Below are 23804 nucleotides of genomic sequence, written 5' to 3'. Positions count from 1 at the left end.
TTTCTAATATTACATAATTGTTAAAACAATCCAAGACAAATCAGTAAAAAGAGATATGAATGGCACTGAGAAAAACCGCTCTTAGTACTCACTGATAAAGGATGAATGAGCTCTGAATCACGGACACATTCCAGAAACCTTCACCTTCCAAGACAATTTGTCAATCCACTTGTCAATTACTTAACAAGTGGATTGCCAAATTCAAATCCTAATATCTGTTTCTGATAATAATCGCTTCCTATGCTTTTTTTACTTGAAGAATATATAGTAATCCAACATCTTCTAATAAGTGGAGATACTGGGACATATTGGATCCTAATCACACTTTAGCTATGTTTGTTAGTATAATTACAGTTCACCTCTTTTATTTTATTATTTACATATATGTAACTGGAATATGTGCAAAAGGGAACATGTCTGCTTCCTCATGCCACCAGAACCACATGAAGCATGAATCACATACTGGCGTTATCGCAGCCATGTGCAGTTGAAACCAGAAGTTTACGTACATTATATAAAAAGACACACATGCATGTTTTTCTCAATATCTGACATGAAATCAGAATAAATCTTTCCCTTTTTAGCTCAGTTAGGATTAGCATAATTATTAATATTTGCCAAATGCCAGAATAATGAGAGAGAATGTTTTAAGGCATTTTTATTACTTACTGCAAAGTCAAAAGTTTACATACATTTCATTAGTATTTGGTACCATTGCCCTTAAACTGAATGACTTGGGTCAAATGTTTGGGATATCATTCCACAAGCTTCTCACAATTGTTGATCAGAATTTGGGCCCGTTCCTTCTGACAAAACTGGTGGGCTGTGTGCACACGCTGCGGATTTTGCTGAGGATCCGCAACGGATTTGACTGCTGCGGATCCGCAGCAGTTTTCCCAAAGTTTACAGTACCATGTAAACCTATGGGAAAAAAAACGCAGTGCACATGCTGCGGAAAAAGCCGCGCAGAAACGCTGCGGATTATTTTCCGCAGCATGTCAATTGTTTGTGCGGATTCCGCAGCCGGTTTCAACCAGCACCAATAGGAAAGTGCTGGTGAAAACCCGCAGAAGAATCCGCAGAATAAACCGCAAGAAAATCCGCAGCGAAAACCGCAGTGGTTTTGCACTGCTGATTTTCCAAATCCGCTGCGGAAAAATCCGCAGGAAAATCCGCAGCGTGGGTACATACTCTAACTGATCCAGGTTTGTTGGTCGCCTTGCTCGCAGCTGCCTTTTCTGCTTTGCCCATAAATTTTCAATAGGATTGAGATCAAGGCTTTGTGATAGCCACTCCAAAACATTGACTTTGTTATCCTTATTAAGCCTCTTTGTTATCATTTTGGCAGTATGCTTCAGGTCATTGTCCATTTGGAAGACCCATTTCTGCCCAAGCTTTAACTTCCTGGCCTATGTCTTGAGATGTTGTTTCAGTATTGCTACATAATCTTCTTTTCTCATGATGCCATCTATTTTGTGTTGTGCACCAGTCCCTCCTGCAGCAAAACAACCCCACAACATGATGCTGCCACCGCCTTGTTTCACAGTTGGTTTCGTGATCTTAGGCTTCCAAGCTTCTCCCTTTTTCCTCCAAACGTAATGATGGTCATTATGTCCAAAAAGTTTCATTTTAGTTTCATCAGACCATAGGACATGTCTACAAAAATTAAGATCTTTGTTCCTGTGTGCATTTACAAATATTATTCTGGCTTTTTTATGTTTCTTTTGGAGTAATGGCTTTTTCCTGGTAGAGTGACCTTTTAGCCCATATTGATATAGTACAATACCAGCTTCCGCCATCATCTTCACAAGGTCTTTTGCTTTTGTCCTTGGGTTGATATGCACAGGTTGGACCAAAGCACGTTCATCTCTGGGACACAGAACCCGTCTCCTTCTTGAGCAATATGATGGCTGGACGTTCCCATCTTGTTTGTACTTGCGTATAATTGTTTGTACAGACGAACGAGGCACCTTCAGGTATCTTGAAATTGTACCAAAGGATGAGCCAGACTTGTGCAAGTCCACAATTCTCTTCCTGATATCTTGGCTGATTTCTTTAGAACTTCCCATGATGCTACACAAAGAAGCAGTGTGTTTCAGGTGTGCATTAAAATACATCCACAGGAGTCTCTAATTAACTCAGACGCTTGCAAACACATGACATCATGATATGGGCAGTCCAGAATTGTTTAAAGGCATAGTAATCTTAGTGTATGTAAACTTTTGACTATGCAGTAATTAATAAAAATGCCTTAAACATTCTCTCTCTCTCTCTCATTAGTCTGGAATTTGGCAAATATTAAAGGGAACCTGTCAGCAGAATTGTATGATTTTAAGCAGTATAACGGTGTCAACAAGGTCTGTAGGTTACTGTGCGCAATCATGCTGACGAGTTCCCTTTAACCCCTTCATGACCCAGCCTATTTTGACCTTAAAGACCTTGCCTTTTTTTGCAATTCTGACCAGTGTCCCTTTATGAGGTAATAACTCAGGAACGCTTCAACGGATCCTAGCGTTTCTGAGATTGTTTTTTCGTGACATATTGGGCTTCATGTTAGTGGTAAATTTAGGTCAATAAATTATGCGTTTATTTGTGATGAAAACGGAAATTTGGCGAAAATGTTGAAAATTTTGCAATTTTCACATTTTGAATTTTTATTCTGTTAAACCAGAGAGTTCTGTGACACAAAATAGTTAATAAATAACATTTCCCACATGTTTACTTTACATCAGCACAATTTTGGAAACAAAATTTTTTTTTTGCTAGGAAGTTATAAGGGTTAAAATTTGGCCAGCGATTTCTCATTTTTACAACGAAATTTACAAAACCATTTTTTTAGGGACCACCTCACATTTGAAGTCAGTTTGAGGGGTCTATATGGCTGAAAATACCCAAAAGTGACACCATTCTAAAAACTGCACCCCTCAAGGTGCTCAAAACCACATTCCAGAAGTTTATTAACCCTTCAGGCGCTTCACAGCAGCAGAAGCAACATGGAAGGAAAAAATGAACATTTAACTTTTTAGTCACAAAAATTATTTTTAGCAACAATTTTTTTATTTTCCCAATGGTAAAAGGAGAAATTGAACCACGTACGTTGTTGTCCAATTTGTCCTGAGTACCCTGATACCTCATATGTGGGGGTAAACCACTGTTTGGGCGCACGGCAGGGCTTGGGAGGGAAGGAGCGCCATTTGACTTTTTGTGCCTAAAAATTGGAGCTCCCCCACAAGTGACCCCATTTTGGAAACTAGACCCCCCAAGGAACTTATCTAGATGCATATTGAGCACTTTAAACCCCCAGGTGCTTCACAGAAGTTTATAACGCAGAGCCATGAAAATAAAAAATAATTTTTCTTTCCTCAAAAATGATTTTTTAGCCTGGAATTTCCTATTTTGCCAAGGATAATAGGAGAAATTGGACCCCAAATGTTGTTGTCCAGTTTGTCCTGAGTACGCTGATACCCCATATGTGGGGGTAAACCACTGTTTGGGCGCACGGCAGGGCTCGGAAGGGAAGGCACGCCATTTGGCTTTTTAAATGGAAAATTAGCTCCAATCATTAGCGGACACCATGTCACGTTTGGAGAGCCCCTGTGTGCCTAAACATTGGAGATCCCCCAGAAATTACCCCATTTTGGAAACTAGTCCACCAAAGGAACTAATCTAGATGTGTGGTCAGGACTTTGAACCCCCAAGTGCTTCACAGAAGTTTATAACGCAGAGCCATGAAAAAAAAAAAAAAAAAATTATTTTCTCAAAAATGATGTTTTAGCCTGCAATTTTTTATTTTCCCAAGGGTATCAGGAGAAATTTGACCCCAAAAGTTGTTGTCCAGTTTCTCCTGAGTACGCTGATACCCCATATGTGGGGGTAAACCACTGTTTGGGCACATGCCGGGGCTCGGAAGTGAAGTAGTGACGTTTTGAAATGCAGACTTTGATGGAATGCTCTGCGGGCGTCACGTTGTGTTTGCAGAGCCCCTGATGTGGCTAAACAGTAGAAACCCCCCACAAGTGACCCCATTTTGGAAACTAGACCCCGAAAGGAACTTATCTAGATGTGTGGTGAGCACTTTGAACCCCCAAGTGCTTCATAGAAGTATATAATGCAGAGCCGTGAAAATAATAAATCATTTTTCTTTCCTCAAAAATGATGTTTTAGCAAGCATTTTTTTTTTTTCACAAGGGTAACAGGAGAAATTGGACCCCAGTAATTGTTGCGCAGTTTATCCTGAGTATGCTGGTACCCCATATGAGGGGGTAAACCACTGTTTGGGCACACGTCAGGGCTCGGAATTGAGGGAGCACCATTTGACTTTTTGAATACAAGATTGGCTGGAATCAATGGTGGCGCCATGTTGCGTTTGGAGACCCCTGATGTGCCTAAACAGTGGTAACCCCTCAATTCTACCTCCAACACTAACCCCAACACTAACCCCCCCACACCCCTAACCCTAATCCCAACTGTAGCCATAACCCTAATCACAACCCTAACCACAACCCTAATTCCAACCCTAACCCTAAGGCTATGTGCCCACGTTGCGGATTCGTGTGAGATTTTTCAGCATCATTTTTGAAAAATCCGCGGGTAAAAGGCACTGCGTTTCTGCGGATTCCAGTGTTTTTTGTGCGGATTTCACCTGCGGATTCCTATTGAGGAACAGGTGTAAAACGCTGCGGAATCCGCACAAAGAATTGACATGCTGCGGAAAATACAACGCAGCGTTTCCGCGCGGTATTTTCCGCACCATGGGCACAGCGGATTTGGTTTCCATATGTTTACATGGTACTGTACACCTGAGGGAACACTGCTGCGAATCCGCTGCGGCCAATCCGCTGCGGATCCGCAGCCAAATCCGCACCGTGTGCACATGGCCTAATTCTAAAGGTATGTGCACACGCTGCGGAAAACGCTGCGGATCCGCAGCATTTTCCCATGAGTTTACAGTTCAATGTAAACATATGGGAAACAAAAATCGCTGTACACATGCTGCGGAAAAACTGCACGGAAACGCAGCGGTTTACATTCCGCAGCATGTCACTTCTTTGTGCGAAAACCGCAGTGAAATGCGCAGAAAAAACGTGGTAAATCCGCCATAAAGCCGCAGCGGTTTAGCACTGCGGATTTATCAAATCCGCAGTGGAAAAATCCGCAGAGGACCAGAATACGTGTGCACATACCGAAACCCTAACCCTACCCCTAACCCTACCCCTAACCCTACCCCTAACCCTAGCCCTAAACCTAGCCATAACCCTAGCCATAACCCTAACCCTACCCCTAACCCTACCCCTACCCCTAACCCTACCCCTAACCCTAACCCTACCCCTAACCCTATTCTAACATTAGTGGAAAAAAAAATTCTTTATTTTTTTATTGTCCCTACCTATGGGGGTGACAAAGGGGGGGGTCATTTATTATTTTTTTTATTTTGATCACTGAGATAGATTATATCTCAGTGATCAAAATGCACTTTGGAACGAATCTGCCGGCCGGCAGATTCGGCGGGCGCACTGCGCATGCGCCCGCCATTTTGGAAGATGGCGGCGCCCGGGGAGAAGACGGACGGACCCCGGCAGGATCGGTAAGTATGAAGGGGTGGGTGGGAGCACGGGGGGGGGGGGGGGATTGGAGCATGGGGGGGTGAATCGGAGCGCGGGAGGGGTGGAAAGGAGCACGGGGGGGGGGGGGGTAGAACGGAGCACGGGGGGGTGGAACGGAGCACGGAGGGGGGTGGATCGGAGTGCAGGGGGGGTGATTGGAGCACGGGGGGGTGATTGGAGCACGGGGGGGAGCGGAGCACAGGACGGAGGGGAGCCGGAGCAGTGTACCGGACAGATCGGGGGTTGGGGGGGCGATCGGTGGGGTGGGGTGGGGGCACATTAGTATTTCCAGCCATGGCCGATGATATTGCAGCATCGGTCATGGCTGGATTGCAATATTTCACCAGTTATAATAGGTGAAATATTACAAATCGCTCTGATTGGCAGTTTCACTTTCAACAGCCAATCAGAGCGCTCGTAGCCACGAGGGGGTGAAGCCACCCCCCCTGGGCTAAACTACCACTCCCCCTGTCCCTGCAGATCGGGTAAAATGGGAGTTAACCCTTTCACCCGATCTGCAGGGACGCGATCTTTCAATGACGCCACATAGGCGTCATGGGTCGATTGGCACCGACTTTCATGACGCCTGCGTGGCGTCAAAGGTCGGGAAGGGGTTAATAATTATGGTAATCCTAATTGACCTAAATGGTAAAGGTTTAGTCTGATTTCATGTCAGATATTGATAAAAACATGCATATGTGTCTTTTTATATAGCGTATGTAAACTTCTAGTTTCAACTTTACATATTGAACTGAAATGCTGCAGCTTTTCAGAGAAAACATACCGTATATACTCGTGTATAACCAGAGTTTTTCCGCACATTTTTTGTGTGGAAACGCCCCCCTCGGCTTATACACGAGTCATCGTCCGAGAAAGCTGACGGGGAGGTGGAACGTTGGAGCAGCGGGTCACAGAGGCAGGAGCTGGCGGCTGTGGCTAAAGCCTGTGCCCACTGCTAACGATAAATGAATATTCACTGCACTGGCAGTGAATATTAATTTCTCTTATAGCGTGCACAGTTACAGCCACAGCGGCCGGGCTATAACGGGTGCCTGCCCATTAAGGTAATGAATCTTCACCTCTCTCCACTCCCGTGGGCGTGGAGTGAATATTCATTACCTTAATGAGCGGAGGACACGTGATCGCTTGGCCAGAAGAGCTGCTGGCCAGAATGAGATACAGCGAGGGTGCGCAGGGAAGGTAAGTTTGATGTGTTTTTTTTTTTAAAGGAGCCATGCATACAAGGAAAGAGATGGGAGCCATGCATACAGGGTTAGGGGATATGTTGTGAATTCTGTGGCAGAGCTCCCTCCTGTGGTCACAAGTGGTACTTCGGCTGGCTCTCTCTGTGAGCTTCTGTTGGTGGAGGAAAGTGGTACTGCGGCTTCTGAGTTTCCTTCCTCAGGTGATGTGGTGAAGTCGTTAGGTGCTGCTCTATTTAACTCCACCTAGTGCTTTGATCCTGGCCTCCAGTCAATGTTCTAGTATTGGACCTGTTTCCTCCTGGATCGTTCCTGTGGCCTGCTGCTCTGCATAGCTAAGTTCCTCTTTGCTATTTGTTTGCTGTTTTTTTCTGTCCAGCTTGTCAATTTGTTTTTTACTGCTTGCTGGAAGCTCTGGGACGCAGAGGGTGTACCTCCGTGCCGTTAGTTCGGTACGGAGCGTCTTTTTGCCCCCTTTGCGTGGTTTTTGTAGGGTTTTGTGTTGACCGCAAAGTTACCTTTCCTATCCTCGCTCTGTTCAGAAAGTTGGGCCTCACTTTGCTAAATCTATTTCATCTCTACGTTTGTCTTTTCATCTTAACTCACAGTCATTATATGTGGGGGCTGCCTTTTCCTTTGGGGTATTTCTCTGAGGCAAGGTAGGCTTATTTTCTATCTTCAGGCTAGCTAGTTTCTCAGGCCGTGCCGAGTTGCATAGGGAGCGTTAGGCGCAATCCACGGCTACCTTTAGTGTGGTTGGAGAGGATTAGGGATTGCGGTCAACAGAGTTCCCACGTCTCAGAGCTCGTTCTTGTTTTTTGGGTTATTGCCAGGTCACGGTATGTGCGCTGACCTCTATGTCCATTGTGGTACTGAATTACCTTTCATAACAGGGATAAGGAGCCATGCACACAAGGATGGGGATAACGAGCCATGCATACAGGGGCGGGGAGCCATCTATACAAGGGCAGGGACGGGGAGCCATGCATACAAGGATGGGGATGGGGAGCCATGCATACAAGGATGGGGACGGGAGCCATGCAGACAAGGACAGGGATGGGGAGCCATGCATACCAGGACAGGGATGGGGAGCCATGCATACCAGGACAGGGATGGGGAGCCATGCATACCAGGACAGGAATGAGGAGCCATGAATACCAGGACAGGGATGGGGAGCCATGAATACCAGGACAGGGATGGGGAGCCATGCATACCAGGACAGGGATGGGGAGCCATGCATACCAGGACAGGGATTGGGAGCCATGAATACTAGGACAGGGATGGGGAGCCATGAATACCAGGACAGGGATGGGGAGCCATGAATACCAGGACAGGGATGGGGATCCATGCATACAAGGACAGGGATGGGGAGCCATGAATACCAGGACAGGGATGGGGAGCCATGAATACCAGGACAGGGATGGGGAGCCATGAATACCAGGACAGGGATGGGGAGCCATGAATACCAGGACAGGGATGGGGAGCCATGCATACAAGGACAGGGATGGCGAGCCATGCATACCAGGACAGGGATGTGGGGACAATGCATACCCGGCTTATACTCAAGTTAATAAGTTTTCCCAGTTTTTTGTGGCAAAATTAGGTGCCTCAGCTTATACTTGGGTCGACTTATACACGAGTATATACAGTGCTTTGAAAGCTGGCCATGGACTATGAATCTCAGAAGACTGGTGTAAGGTTGGTCCCCAGCTGCTTCTCTCCGCCCAGATATTTTTGAATGACAGATCTCTCCCTGTGTGTGTGCATAGGCGCAGAAATCTGTCCAGCGAGGAGAAGCCGCTGAATTCACAATGCCTAGCCCCGGCTGCTTTTTCATAGTATGTTTTCTCTGAAAAGTTGCAACATTTCCGAATGATGCATAACCTGGCTGCAGCCTGTACTTTCCACTGATACCTTCACAGGCTGCACTGTCCTGTACAGCAAGGAAAACTGACATATGCCAACACAGAAGATGCTTTAAAAAGTTTTCTTTTATTATTAATCTTCAGAAGTTCATTGCTCCTTTTCTTCCATGTTTCTTGGTTGCCACTGCTCTCCTGATGATTGACAGACAAAACAGCCTTGTGAATCGCTTCGTTCAGACCAGCAGTGCAGCCATTGAACTGAACTAAGTACTTTTCCAATGAGCAGTATGAGCGAGCGCTACAGTATATTGCCTGCCAGCAGCATCCACTCCTTGCTTAGGTAACCAGCCACTCTGAGACAAGAGGGTTGCTGGTAACCTAGGTAATGAGCTGTACACTATAAAATTAAAAATTCCTCCATTCCTGAGAATGGCAAAGATTTTTAATAATCATTGAATTGCAAAATTACTTTTATTTACAAGCACTTTGCAATTTTATACAGTTTAAAAGGAACCTGTCATGTCAGAAAGTGCTATTAAACGGCAGATATGGGATTAGTCTGTGGGTTAATGGCGTACTAAAGCCGCGTGTCCACCAAACTAAAACGTGTGGCTATGTGGAGGAAATTAACTTTAACTTTGTTTCTCCCAGCAGCCTCCGGCTTTCAGTCATTGAGGTACGGCTTCAGTCACCGCTCAGCACAAAGTGAGTGGTGGCTGTATGGGCAGCATGGTGGCGCAGTGGTTAGCACAGCAGCCTTGCAGCGCTGGAGTCCTGGGTTCAAGGACAGCACAGCATCTGCAAAGAGTTTGTATGTTCTCTCCGTGTTTGCGTGGGTTTCCTCCGGGCACTCCGGTTTCCTCCCACATTCCAAAGACATACTGATAGGGAATTTAGATTGTGAGCCCCATCGGGGACAGCGATGATAATGTGTGCAACCTGCAAAGCGCTGCGGAATATGTTAGCGCTATATAAAAATAAAAATTATTATTATTAACCACAACCCGGCACTGACTGACACGTCTCAGCACTGATGCACAGGTGAGCTGGCTGTCAGTCAGTGCTGCTGACAGTGTGCTGAAGCCACATCACTATGACTGAAAGCCGGAGGCTTCTGGGAGGAATAAAGTTAATTTTCTGTTGGTGGTTGGGCTTTAAGTGCGGTGTCCGCATGGCTTTAGTAGACTATCAACATGCAGATTTACCCCATATCTGCCGTTTGATAGCGTTTTTTGACACGACAGGCTCCCTTTGAGATCTGTAGACAACCACTTTAAGGACTCTTTCAACATCCTTGGCACATGTTCAGCATATGCTTCAGGAGTTCTTTCCCAAAGCAATGTGAACGCACCCTGAAAGTCACGGAGTGTACTTTTATTTTGGATAATTTTCTTTTAAATAAAAGTAAATGAATCTGAAAATCACATTAATAACATAATAAATCATTTTTGTCCTTCTGATTCCAAATTACTGGTATGCATAATCCTGTTCGTTCTCATTCTCGTGCACTCCATGGAAGTTCAGGATGTACTGTCATAAAGATACATAAAAGAAAACTTTGCTCACAGCTTTGACTTCCTTTGAATGTGGCTTACAAGTACAACATGTCACCCGTGCTCCGCAGTTGTCCCACAAGTGTATTTATCTGGAGTAGAAGCATCTACCTCCAGCTGTCAGCGGGTTCTGCAGTCGGCACTGCATGTTCTAAAGTAACTGTTCACTCGCTGTGCGCCATTTAATGCTAGCTCCTAATGAAATAAATCACTATTGAGAAACACAGTTAATAGTATCAAGAAGCTGTTACACTTCCAGGCTAACAGGCTGTGGTTCCAGTTTGGAGATGTCCCAATCCCATTCTTTGTTTTCCTGCGATGGTTATACTCACATCTACTGAGATGAAGATGCCAGCAGAGTAGCTGTGAGGAATTTTTAGTTCCCTATATGTTTCCTGTTCTATTATATTTGGCTATTTAAGGGGAGTTTTTCAGTCCCCCAAAGGCTACATAAACCACTGATATGAATATGTAGAGGATTTTGTCTCTTTAAAAATGTTACCTGTAATATAGCGTTTAGTTGTCATAAAAAAAGTATGCAAATGATTCGGCTTCAGTGCACCCTTTGGTATACGGCCAAGAGCACAGTTGCGCCCCCCCCAATTAATTTGCATACTGAGCCTTGGGGTATCTTGATGAGCAGCTTTCAAGCAAATACTGCCTGAACTCCATCAGTGACACTACATTAGCCCAGCTGTGCTAGGGGTCCATGTGCTCTTCCATCACGTACCGAGGGGCAGTTGCAGGTAGGAGCCAGTGAGGACAGCTGGCAATAAACCTATGTGAGCGCGGCTACAGAGTCTGTGCAGAGCCGCTGATTGTGTTCAGTGCTGTCAATAAGACAAACTGCTCAGTATGCAAACCGAGGGGGTGCAACTGTGCACGGACAACGTGGCCACACCTAGGGTCATCCATCAAAGCCGTAGCATTTCCTTACTAAATAAATCTTTTCCAGATAAATCTTTTTCAATGCCCACTATGCTACTAAAATCTATACTACATGTGTTAGTTTTGTAGGAGCTAAGTCCCCTACATACCTGTGTAATTGGTTTAGTTAGCTGTTTGGGGGCTGACCGACACCCTCTAAATACATGATTATAGATCTACAGTATGTATGGCATATAGAAAGAGCCGAGGTTCCTTTTAGCAAGCGCTGATCAACATGTCACTTGGCTTTTAAGGCCCTTTACAAGCTGTATGGGAGAAGAGAGATTGTTCTTTTCCCGTACAGCATCCCAAGATGTCAGCAGAAGTGATGAGCGAGCGTGCTCGGATAAGGTGTTATCTGCGCATGCTCGTGTTTTAAGTGTCTCCGGTGTGATTGAAAAATATTTGAGTCCCTGCTGCTGCATTTCTAGAAGCTGTTAGGCAATGTGTTGCGACTGTCAAACAGCCAATCCCTGCAAGTGTTGTATATATACAGTGCAGACCAAAAGTTTGGACACACCTTCTCATTTAAAGATTTTTCTGTATTTTCATGACTATGAAAATTGTACATTCACACTGAAGGCATCAAAACTATGAATTAACACATGTGGAATTATATACTTAATAAAAAAGTGTGAAACGACTGAAAATAGCTTATATTCTAGGTTCTTCAAAGTAGCCACCTTTTGCTTTAACCCCTTCATGACCCAGCCTATTTTGACCTTAATGACCTTGCCGTTTTTTGCAATTCTGACCATTGTCCCTTTGAGGTAATAACTCAGGAACGCTTCAACGGATCCTAGTGGTTCTCAGATTGTTTTTTCGTGACATATTGGGCTTCATGTTAGTAGTAAATTTAGGTCAATAAATTCTGTGTTTATTTGTGAAAAAAATGGAAATTTGGCTAAAATTTGAATTATTTAGCAATTTTCAAGTTTTGAATTTTTATTCTGTTAAACCAGAGAGTTATGTGACACAAAATAGTTAATAAATAACATTACCCACATGTCTACTTTCCAAAATTGTGCTGATGTAAACAAAATTTTTTTTTGCTAGGAAGTTATAAGGAAACAGGAACACATGGGCTACTTGCACAGTGAACAAGTCTGTAGGAACATGCTCACACACCACCAATAAACTTGAAGACACAAAAGAGTATAGTAGAACCAAAAACACTCAGTTTCAAAAAATCACAGTAATCGGCAAGCGCTAGTAAAAAGATGTAGAAAACAGGGTATTTAGTTGATACGTTTTTTGCAAAAAATGTATACTAAGCTGCTCCACCAAACTTCAAGGTATACCCATATCAGAGCAGTCCTAACTGATGTATGCAATCCCTATCTGATGTATTTAAAAACCTGATCATCTGTATATTACCTGTGTGAACAGGGTTCAGAGAGGAAAAGTCCATGTGGACATGCTGAGTGGAACAGCTTTTGTGCAGATAGCCCAAGAGGAGTGGTGGGTAACTCCCTAGTCTTGTAGACACAAGAGAACAATTATGGAAACCGGAACACATGGGCTACTTGCACAGTGAACAAGTCTGTAGGAAAATGTTCACACACCACCAAGAAGCTTGAAGACACAAAAGAGCATAGTAGAACCTAAAACACTCAGTTTCAAAAAATCACAGTAATCCGCAAGTGCTAGTAAAAAGATGTAAAAAACAGGGCATTTGGTTGATGCGTTTTTTGCAAAAAAGCTGCTGCACCAAACGTCTAGGAAATTATAAGGGTTAAAATTTGACCAGCGATTTCTGATTTTTACAACGAAATTTACAAAACCATTTTTTTTAGGGACCACCTCACATTTGAAGTCAGTTTGAGGGGTCTATATGGCTGAAAATACCCAAAAGTGACACCATTCTAAAAACTGCACCCCTCAAGGTGCTCAAAACCACATTCAAGAAGTTTATTAACCCTTCAGGTGCTTCACAGCAGCAGAAGCAACATGGAAGGAAAAAATGAACATTTAACTTTTTAGTCACAAAAATGATCTTTTAGCAACAATTTGTTTATTTTCCCAAGGGTAAAAGGAGAAACTGGACCCCAAAAGTTAATGTACAATTTGTCCTGAGTATACCATGTCGCGTTTGGAGAGCCCCTGTGTGCCTAAACATTGGAGCTCCCCCACAAGTGACCCCATTTTGGAAACTAGACCCTCAAGGAGCTTATCTAGATGCATAGTGAGCACTTTGAGGTGCTTCACAAATTGATCCGTAAAAATAAAAAAAAAGTACTTTTTTTTCACAAAAAATTTCTTTTAGCCTCAATTTTTTCATTTTCACATGAGCAACAGGATAAAATGGATCTTAAAATGTGTTGGGCAATTTCTCCTGAGAACACCGATACCTCATATGTGGTCAAAAACCACTGTTTGTGCACACGGCAAGGCTCAGAAGGGAAGGAGCGCCATTTGACTTTTGAATGAAAAATTAGCTCCAATCGTTAGCGGACACCATGTCACGTTTGGAGAGCCCCTGTGTGCCTAAACAATGGAGATCCCCCACAAGTGACCCCATTTTAGAAACTAGACCCCCCAAGGAGCTTATCTAGATGCATAGTGAGCGCTTTGAACCCCCAGATGCTTCACAAATTGATCCGCAAAAATGAAAAAGTACTCTTTTTTTGACAAAAAAAATTCCTTTTAGCCTCAATTTGTTCATTTCCACATGGGCAATAAGATAAAATGGAGCCTAAAATTTATTGGGCAATTTCTTCTGAGTACACTGATACCTCACATGTGGGGGTCAACCACTGTTTGGGCACACGGCAGGGCTCGGAAGGGAAGGAGCGCCATTTGACTTTTTGAATGAAAAATTAGCTCAAATCGTTAGCGGACACCATGTCACGTTTGGAGAGCCCCTGTGCACCTAAACATTGGAGCTCCCCCACAAGTGACCCCACTTTTGAAACTAGACCACCCATGGAACTAATCTAGATGTGCAGTGACCAACCCCCAAGTGCTTCACAGAAGTTTATAACACAGAGCCGTGAAAATAAAAAATCATTTTTCTTTCCTCAAAAATTATGTTTTAGCAAGCAATTTTTTATTTTCACAAGGGTAACAGGAGAAATTAGACCCCAATATTTGTTGCCCAGTTTGTCCTGAGTACGTTGATACCCCATATGTGGGGGTAAACCACTGTTTGGGCACACGTCTGGGATCGGAAGGGAAGTAGTGACGTTTTGATATGCAGACTTTGATGGAATGGTCTGCGGGCGTCACGTTGCGTTTGCAGAGCCCCTGATGTGCCTAAACAGTAGAAACACCCCACAAGTGACCCCATTTTGGAAACTAGACCCCCCAAGGAACTTATCTAGATATGTGGTGAGCACTTTTAACCCCCAAGTGCTTAACAGAAGTTTACAACGCAGAGCCATGAAAATAAAAAATAATTTTTCTTTCCTCAAAAATTGTTTTATCAAGCAATTTTTTATTTTCGCAAGGGTAACAGGAGAAATTGGACCCAAATAGTTGTTGCCCAGTTTGCCCTGAGTATGCTGGTACCCCATATGTGGGGGTAAACCACTGTTTGGGCGCACGTCGTGGCTCGGAAGGGAGGGAGCACCATTTGACTTTTTGAACGCAAGATTGGCTGGAATCAATGGTGGCGCCATGTTGCATTTGGAGACCCCTGATGTGCCTAAACAGTGGAAACCCCTCAATTCTAACTCCAACACTAACCCCAACACACCCATAACCCTAATCCCAACTCTAGCCATAACCCTAATCACACCCTAATCCCAACACACCCCTAACCATATCTCTAACGAGAAGCCTAATCTTAACCCTATTGCCAACTCTAGCCCTAATTCTAACCATAGCCCTAATTCCAACCCTAACCCTAAGGCTATGTGTCCACGTTGCGGATTCGTGTGAGCTTTTTCCGCATCATTTTTGAAAAATCCACAGGTAAAAGGCACTGCGTTTTACCTGCGGATTTACCGCGGATTTCCAGTGTTTTTTGTGTGGATTTCACCTGCGGATTCCTATTGAGGAACAGGTGTAAAACGCTGCGGAATCCGCACAAAGAATTCACATGCTGCGGAAAATACAACGCAGTGTTTCCATGCGGTATTTTCCGCACCATGGGCACAGCGGATTTGGTTTCCCATAGGTTTACATGGTACTGTAAACCTGATGGAAAATTGCTACGAATCCGCAGGGACCACTCCGCTGCGGATCCGCAGTCAAATCCGCACCGTTTGCATATAGACTAATTCTAACCCTAACCCTAGTTCTAACCCTAAACCTAACCCTAGCCCTAACCCTAACCTTAGCCCTGACCCTAGTGGAAAAATAAAAGTAAATACATTTTCTTTATTTTATTATTGTCCCTACCTATGGGGGTGAAAAAGGGTGGGGTTCATTTACTATTTTTTTATTTTGATCACTGTGATAGGTTTTAGCACAGTGATCAAAATGTGCCTGGAATGAATCTGCCGGCCGGTAGATTCGGCAGGCGCACTGCCCATGCGCCCGCCATTTTGGAAGACGGCGGCGCCCATGGACAAGACAGACGGACATCGGGAGGCTTGGTAAGTATGAGGGGGTGGGATCGGGGCACGGGGGTGCAGGGGTGGATCGGAGCACAGTGGAGTGGAGCACAGTACGGGACAGGACGGAGGACTGGGGAGGAGATCGGTGGTGGCGGCGGGGGCAGATCAGGGTTTCCAGCCATAGCCGATGATATAGCAGAATTGGCCATGGCTGGATTGTAATATTTCACCACTTTTCATAGGTGAAATATTACAAATTGCTCTGATTGGCTGTTTCACTTTTAACAGCCAATCAGAGCGATCGTAGCCAAGGGGGGCGAAGCCACCCCCCTGGGCCGAAGTACCACTCCCCCTGTCCCTGTAGGTCGGGTGAAATTGGAGTTAACCCTTTCACCCGACCTGCAGGGACGCGATCATTCTGTGACGCAGCATATGCCTCACAGGTCGGATTGGCACCGACTTTCATGACGCATACGCTTTCACAGGTCGGGAAGGGGTTAATGACTGCTTTGCACACTCTTGGCATTCTCTTGATGAGCTTCAAGAGGTAGTCACCGGGAATGGTCTTCCAACAATCTTGAAGGAGTTCCCAGAGATGCTTAGTACTTGTTGGCCCTTTTTCCTTCACTCTGCAGTCCAGCTCACCCCAAACCATCTCGATTGGGTTCAAGTCTGGTGACTGTGGAGGCCAGGTCATCTGGCGTAGCACCCCATCAGTCTCCTTCTTGGTCAAATAGCCCTAACACAGCCTGGAGTTGTGTTTGGGGTCATTGTCCTGTTGAAAAATAAATGATGGTCCAACTAAACAGGATGGAATAGCATGCCACTGCAAGATGCTGTGGTGGCCATGCTGCCTTCAGTTTTGAATAAATCCCCAACAGTGTCACCAGCAAAGCACCCCCACACCATCACACCTCCTCCTCCTCCATGCTTCACGGTGGGAACCAGGCATGTAGAGTCCATCCATTCATCTTTTCTGCATCGCACAAAGACACGGTGTTTGGAACCAAAAATCTCAAATTGGGACTCATCAGACCAAAGCACAGATTTCCACTGGTCTAATGTCCATTCCTTGTGTTCTTTAGCCTTCTCTTTCCTGGGGCGGTCCTCATATGAGCCAGTTTCTTTGTAGCGCTTGATGGTTTTTGACACTGCACTTGGGGACACTTTCAAAGTTTTCCAAATTTTTCGGACTGGCCACTCGTTTTTCTTTACTTAGCTGCTTTTTCCTTGCCATAAAACAAATTCTAACAGTCTATCAGCTGTATATCCACCAGACTTCTTCACAACACAACTGATGGTCCCAACCCCATTTATAAGGCATGAAATCCCACTTATTAAACCTGACAGGGCACACCTGTGAAGTGAAAACCATTTCCGGTGACTACCTCTTGAAGTTCATCAAGACCATGCCAAGAATGTGCAAAGCAGTCATCAAAGCAAAAGGTGGCTACTTTGAAGAACCTAGAATATAAGACACATTTTCAGTTGTTTCACACTTTTTTGTTAAGTATATAATTCCACATGTGTTAATTCATAGTTTTGATGCGTTCAGTGTGAATGTACAATTTTCATAGTCATGAAAATACAGAAAAATCTTTAAATGAGGTGTGTCCAAACTTTTGGTCTGTACTGTATATACAGTGTGTGTGTGTGTGTGTATATATATATATATATATATATATATATACATACATACATACATACATACATACATACATACATACATACATACATACAATCGATGGTGGCCCGATTCTAGCGCATCGGCTATTCTAGAATATGTAGGTATGTACGTCGCGCTTAGCACAGCCACGTAGTATATAGCACAGCCACATATTTTATAGCACAGCAACGTAGTGTATATCACAGCCATTTAGTATATAGCACAGCCACATCTATATATATAATTGTCTTAGGGGTACTTCCGTCTTTCTGTCGGTAACTTCCGTAACGGAAATCCCGCGTCGCTGATTGGTCTCGCCTACTGCTTGTCATGGCTGCCGGGACCAATCAGCGACGGGCACTGTCCGATTAGTCCCTCCCCTACTCCCCTGCAGTCAGTGCCCGGCGCCCGCTCCGTAATCCCCTCCAGTCACCGCCCACACAGGGTTAATGCCAGTGGTAACGGGCCGCGGGTATCGCACTCCGTTACCGCTGCTATTAACCCTGTGTGTCCCCAACTGTTTTACTATTGATGCTGCCTATGCAGCATCAATAGTAAAAAGATGTAATGTTAAAAATAATAAAAAAACAAAAAACCTGCTATTCTCACCTTCTGTCATCTGACAATGCGTTCGCGCAGGCCTCCATCTTCCATTCCCAGAGATGCATTACGAAATTACCCAGAAGAATTAGCGGTCTCGCGAGACTTGGCGGTCTCTGGGTAATTTCGCAGTGCATCCTGGGAACGGAAGATGGCGGCAGCAGCGCGCGCATCGCCAGAGTTTCGCTGGATTCTAGGGGGTGAGTATATAACTATTTTTTATTTTAATTATTCTTTTAACAGGGATATGGTGCCCACATTGCTAAATACTGCGTGAGCAGTGTTATATACCGCGTGGCTGCTATACACTAAATGGGCAGTGTTATATTCTCCATGGGCTGTGTGATGTACTCCATGGGCTGTGCTATATACTATGTGCCCTGTGTTACATGTTACGTGGGCTGTGTTATATGTGTGGCTGCTATATAGTACGTGGGCTGTGTTATATAGTACGTGGGCTGTGTTATATAGTACGTGGGCTGTGTTATATAGTACGTGGGCTGTGTTATATACTGTGTGGCTGCTATATACTGCGTGGGCTGTGTTCTATAGTACGTGGGCTGTGTTATATACTCCGTGGGCTGTGTGATATTCTGCGCGGGCTGTGCTATATACTACATGCCCTGTGTTATATACTGCGTGGCTGCTATATACTGCGTGGGTTGTGTTATATCGTATGTGGGCTGTGTTATATACTGTTTGGGCTGTGTTATATACTGCGTGGCCACTGTTATGTACTGCGTGGCTACTGTTATATACTGCGTGGCCTGTATTAACGCATCGGGTATTTGTTATGAACAGGTAATTCAGAACCACAATGGACCTTGAAGTTCAGAGCACACAAAGTGACCTGACAATTACCAAAAACATAGGACGAGCTCTGAGACGTGGGAACTCTGCTGACAGCAATCCCTAATCCTATCCAACTACACTAAAGGTAGCCGTGGAGCGCTCCTGACCAGTCCTATGTGCCTCGAGCACAGCCTGAGAAACTAGCTAGCCCTAAGAAAGAAAAATAAGCCTACCTTGCCTCAGAGAAATACCCCAAAGGAAAAGGAAGCCCCCCCACATATAATGACTGTGAGTTGAACAGACCGAAGATAGGAAAGATTGCTTTGCGGTCAACACAAAACCCTACAAACAACCACGCAGAGGGGGCAAAAAGACCCTCCGCACCGACTAACGGTACGGAGGTGCTCCCTCTGCGTCCCAGAGCTTCCAGCAAGCAAGAAAAACCAATATAGCAAGCTGTACAGAAAAAATAGCAAACAAAAATAACACAAGCAAAACTTAGCTTATGCAGGATAGACAGGCCACAGGAACGATCCAGGAGAAAGCAAGACCAATACTAGAACATTGACTGGAGGCCAGGATCAAAGCACTAGGTGGAGTTAAATAGAGCAGCACCTAACGACTTAACCTCATCACCTGAGGAAGGAAACTCAGAAGCCGCAGTACCACTCTCATCCACCAAAGGAAGCTCATAGACAGAACCAGCCGAAGTACCACTCACGACCACAGGAGGGAGCTTGGCCACAGAATTCACAACAGTACCCCCCCCCCTTGAGGAGGGGTCACCGAACCCTCACCAGAGCCCCCAGGCCGACCAGGATGAGCCACATGAAAGGCACGAACCAGATCGGCAGCATGGACATCAGAGGCAAAGACCCAGGAATTATTTTCCTGACCATAACCTTTCCACTTAACCAGATACTGGAGTTTCCGTCTCGAAACACGAGAATCCAAAATCTTCTCCACTATATACTCCAACTCCCCTTCAACCAAAACCGGAGCAGGAGGATCAATAGATGGAACCACAGGTGCCACGTATCTCCGCAACAATGACCTATGGAACACGTTATGGATGGAAAAAGAAGCTGGAAGAGTGAAACGAAAAGACACAGGATTAAGAACCTCAGAAATCCTATATGGACCAATGAAACGAGGCTTAAACTTAGGAGAGGAAACCTTCATAGGAATATAACGAGATGACAACCAAACGAAATCCCCAACACGAAGTCGGGGACCCACACAGCGCCTGCGGTTAGCGAAACGTTGAGCCTTCTCCTGGGACAAAGTCAAATTGTCCACTACATGAGTCCAAATCTGCTGCAACCTATCCACCACAGTATCCACACCAGGACAGTCCGAAGACTCAACCTGCCCTGAAGAGAAACGAGGATGGAACCCAGAATTGCAGAAAAACGGCGAAACCAAAGTAGCCGAGCTGGCCCGATTATTAAGGGCGAACTCAGCCAAAGGCAAAAAAGACACCCAATCATCCTGATCAGCAGAAACAAAACATCTCAGATGTTTCCAAGGTCTGATTGGTTCGTTCAGTCTGGCCATTTGTCTGAGGATGGAAAGCCGAGGAAAAAGACAAATCAATGCCCATCCTAGCACAAAAGGCTCGCCAAAACCTCGAAACAAACTGGGAACCTCTGTCAGAAACGATGTTCTCTGAAATGCCATGTAAACGAACCACATGCTGGAAAAACTATGGCACCAAATCAGAGGAGGAAGGCAATTTAGACAAGGGCACCAAATGGACCATCTTAGAGAAGCGATCACAAACCACCCAAATGACCGACATTCTTTGAGAGACGGGGAGATCCGAAATAAAATCCATAGAGCTATGTGTCCAAGGCCTCTTCGGGACCGGCAAGGGCAAAAGCAACCCACTGGCACGAGAACAGCAGGGCTTAGCCCGAGCACAAATCCCACAGGACTGCACAAAAGAACGCACATTCCGTGACAAAGACGGCCACCAAAAGGATCTAGCCACCAAATCTCTGGTACCAAAGATTCCAGGATGACCAGCCAACACCGAACAATGAACCTCAGAGATAACTTTATTCGTCCACCCATCAGGGACAAACAGTTTCTCCGCTGGGCAACGGTCAGGTCTATTAGCCTGAAATTTTTGCAGCACCCGCCGCAAATCAGGGGAGATGGCAGACAAAATTACCCCCTCTTTGAGAATACCCGCCGGCTCAGGCAAACCCGGAGAGTCGGGCACAAAACTCCTAGACAGGGCATCCGCCTTCACATTTTTAGAGCCCGGAAGGTACGAAACCACAAAGTCAAAACGGGAGAAAAACAGCGACCAACGAGCCTGTCTAGGATTCAACCGTTTGGCAGACTCGAGATAAGTCAAGTTCTTGTGATCAGTCAAGACCACCACGCGATGCTTAGCTCCTTCAAGCCAATGACGCCACTCCTCGAATGCCCACTTCATGGCTAGCAACTCTCGATTGCCAACATCATAATTTCGCTCAGGAGGCGAAAATTTCCTGGAAAAGAAGGCGCATGGTTTCATCACCGAGCAATCAGAACTTCTTTGCGACAAAACAGCCCCTGCTCCAATTTCAGAAGCATCAACCTCGACCTGGAACGGAAGCGAAACATCTGGTTGACACAACACAGGGGCAGAAGAAAACCGACGCTTCAACTCCTGAAAAGCTTCCACAGCAGCAGAAGACCAATTGACCACATCAGCACCCTTCTTGGTTAAATCAGTCAACGGTTTAGCAATACTAGAAAAATTATTGATGAAGCGACGATAAAAATTAGCAAAGCCCAGGAACTTCTGCAGACTCTTCAGAGATGTTGGCTGAGTCCAATCATAAATGGCCTGAACTTTTACAGGGTCCATCTCGATAGTAGAAGGAGAAAAAATGAACCCCAAAAATGAAACCTTCTGAACACCAAAGAGACACTTTGACCCCTTCACAAGCAAAGAATTAGCACGCAGGACCTGGAACACCATTCTGACCTGCTTCACATGAGACTCCCAATCATCCGAGAAGACCAAAATATCATCCAAGTATACAATCAGGAATTTATCCAGGTACTCTCGGAAGATGTCATGCATAAAGGACTGAAACACTGATGGAGCATTAGAAAGCCCGAATGGCATAACCAGGTACTCAAAATGGCCTTCGGGCGTATTAAATGCTGTTTTCCATTCATTGCCCCGTTTAATACGCACAAGATTATATGCACCACGAAGATCTATCTTGGTGAACCAACTAGCCCCCTTAATCCGAGCAAACAAATCAGACAGCAGCGGCAAAGGGTACTGAAATATGACCGTAATTTTATTTAGAAGGCGGTAATCAATACAAGGTCTCAGCGAACCATCCTTCTTGGCCACAAAAAGGAACCCCGCTCCCAATGGCGACGATGACGGGCGAATATGACCCTTCTCCAAAGACTCCTTCACGTAACTCCGCATAGCGGCGTGCTCAGGTACAGATAAATTAAACTGTCGACCCTTAGGAAACTTACTACCAGGAATCAAATCGATAGCACAATCACAATCCCTTTGCGGAGGTAGGGCATTGGACTTGGGCTCATCGAATACATCCCGGTAATCAGACAAGAACTCTGGGACCTCAGAAGGGGTGGATGATGAGATAGACAGAAATGGAACATCACCATGTACCCCCTGACAACCCCAGCTGGACACAGACATAGATTTCCAATCTATTACTGGGTTATGGACTTGTAGCCATGGCAACCCCAACACGACCACATCATGCAGATTATGCAACACCAGAAAGCGAATATCCTCCTGGTGCGCAGGAGCCATGCACATGGTCAGCTGGGTCCAATACTGAGGCTTATTCTTGGCCAAAGGCGTAGCATCAATTCCTCTCAATGGAATAGGACACTGCAAGGGCTCCAAGACAAACCCACAGCGCCTAGCAAACTCCAAGTCCATCAAATGCAGGGCAGCGCCTGAATCCACAAATGCCATGACAGAATAGGAAGACAAAGAGCAGATCAAAGTAACGGACAAAAGAAATTTCGACTGTACCGTACCAATGGTGGCAGACCTAGCGAACCGCTTAGTGCGCTTAGGACAATCGGAGATAGCATGAGTGGAATCACCACATTAGAAACACAGCCCATTCTGACGTCTGTGTTCTTGCCTTTCAGCTCTGGTCAAAGTCCTATCGCACTACATAGGCTCAGGTTTATGCTCAGATACTACCACCAAATGGTGCACAGATTTACGCTCACGCAAGCGTCGACCGATCTGAATGGCCAAAGACATAGACTCATTCAGACCAGCAGGCATAGGAAATCCCACCATGACATCCTTAAGGGCTTCAGAGAGACCCTTTCTGAAAATAGCTGCCAGCGCACATTCATTCCATTGAGTGAGCACGGACCACTTTCTAAACTTCTGACAATAAATCTCTATCTCATCCTGACCCTGACACAGAGCCAGCAAATTTTTCTCTGCCTAATCCACTGAATTAGGTTCATCGTACAGCAATCCGAGTGCCAGAAAAAACGCATCAATATTACATAATGCAGGATCTCCTGGCGCAAGGGAAAATGCCCAGTCTTGAGGGTCGCCACGTAATAAAGAAATAATGATCTTAACTTGTTGAACTGGGTCACCAGGGGAGCGGGGTTTCAAAGCCAGAAATAGTTTACAATTATTATTAAAATTCAATAACTTAGCTCTATCTCCAGAAAATAACTCAGGAATAGGAATTTTAGGTTCTAACATAGGATTCTGAACCACTAAATCTTGAATATTCTGTACATTTATAGCAAGATTATCCATCAAAGAGAACAGACCCTGAATGTCCATGTCCACACCTGTGTTCTGAACCACCCTGATGTAAAGGGGAAAAGAAAGACAGAACACGGTGCAAAGAAAAAAAAAAGGTCTCAGAACTTCTCTTTTCCCTCTATTGAGAAGCATTAGTACTTTGGGCCTCCAGTACTGTTATGAACAGGTAATTCAGAACCACAATGGACCTTGAAGTTCAGAGCACACAAAGTAACCTGACAATTACCAAAACATAGGACGAGCTCTGAGACGTGGGAACTCTGCTGACCGCAATCCCTAATCCTATCCAACCA

At 45.0% G+C, this 23804-nt stretch overlaps 1 protein-coding gene across 2 annotated transcripts in view; it reads left to right on the top strand.

The window, feature by feature from the left end:
• Window positions 1–23804, top strand: part of ATP8B4 (ATPase phospholipid transporting 8B4 (putative)) — a 372592-nt gene that overhangs the window by 103688 nt on the left and 245100 nt on the right. The gene's annotated exons all lie outside the window — the stretch shown is intronic.

Source organism: Ranitomeya imitator, chromosome 4, assembly GCF_032444005.1.
Source record: "Ranitomeya imitator isolate aRanImi1 chromosome 4, aRanImi1.pri, whole genome shotgun sequence".
NCBI classification, from domain to species: Eukaryota; Metazoa; Chordata; class Amphibia; order Anura; family Dendrobatidae; genus Ranitomeya; species Ranitomeya imitator.
This window is presented reverse-complemented; position numbering and strand designations above follow the sequence as displayed.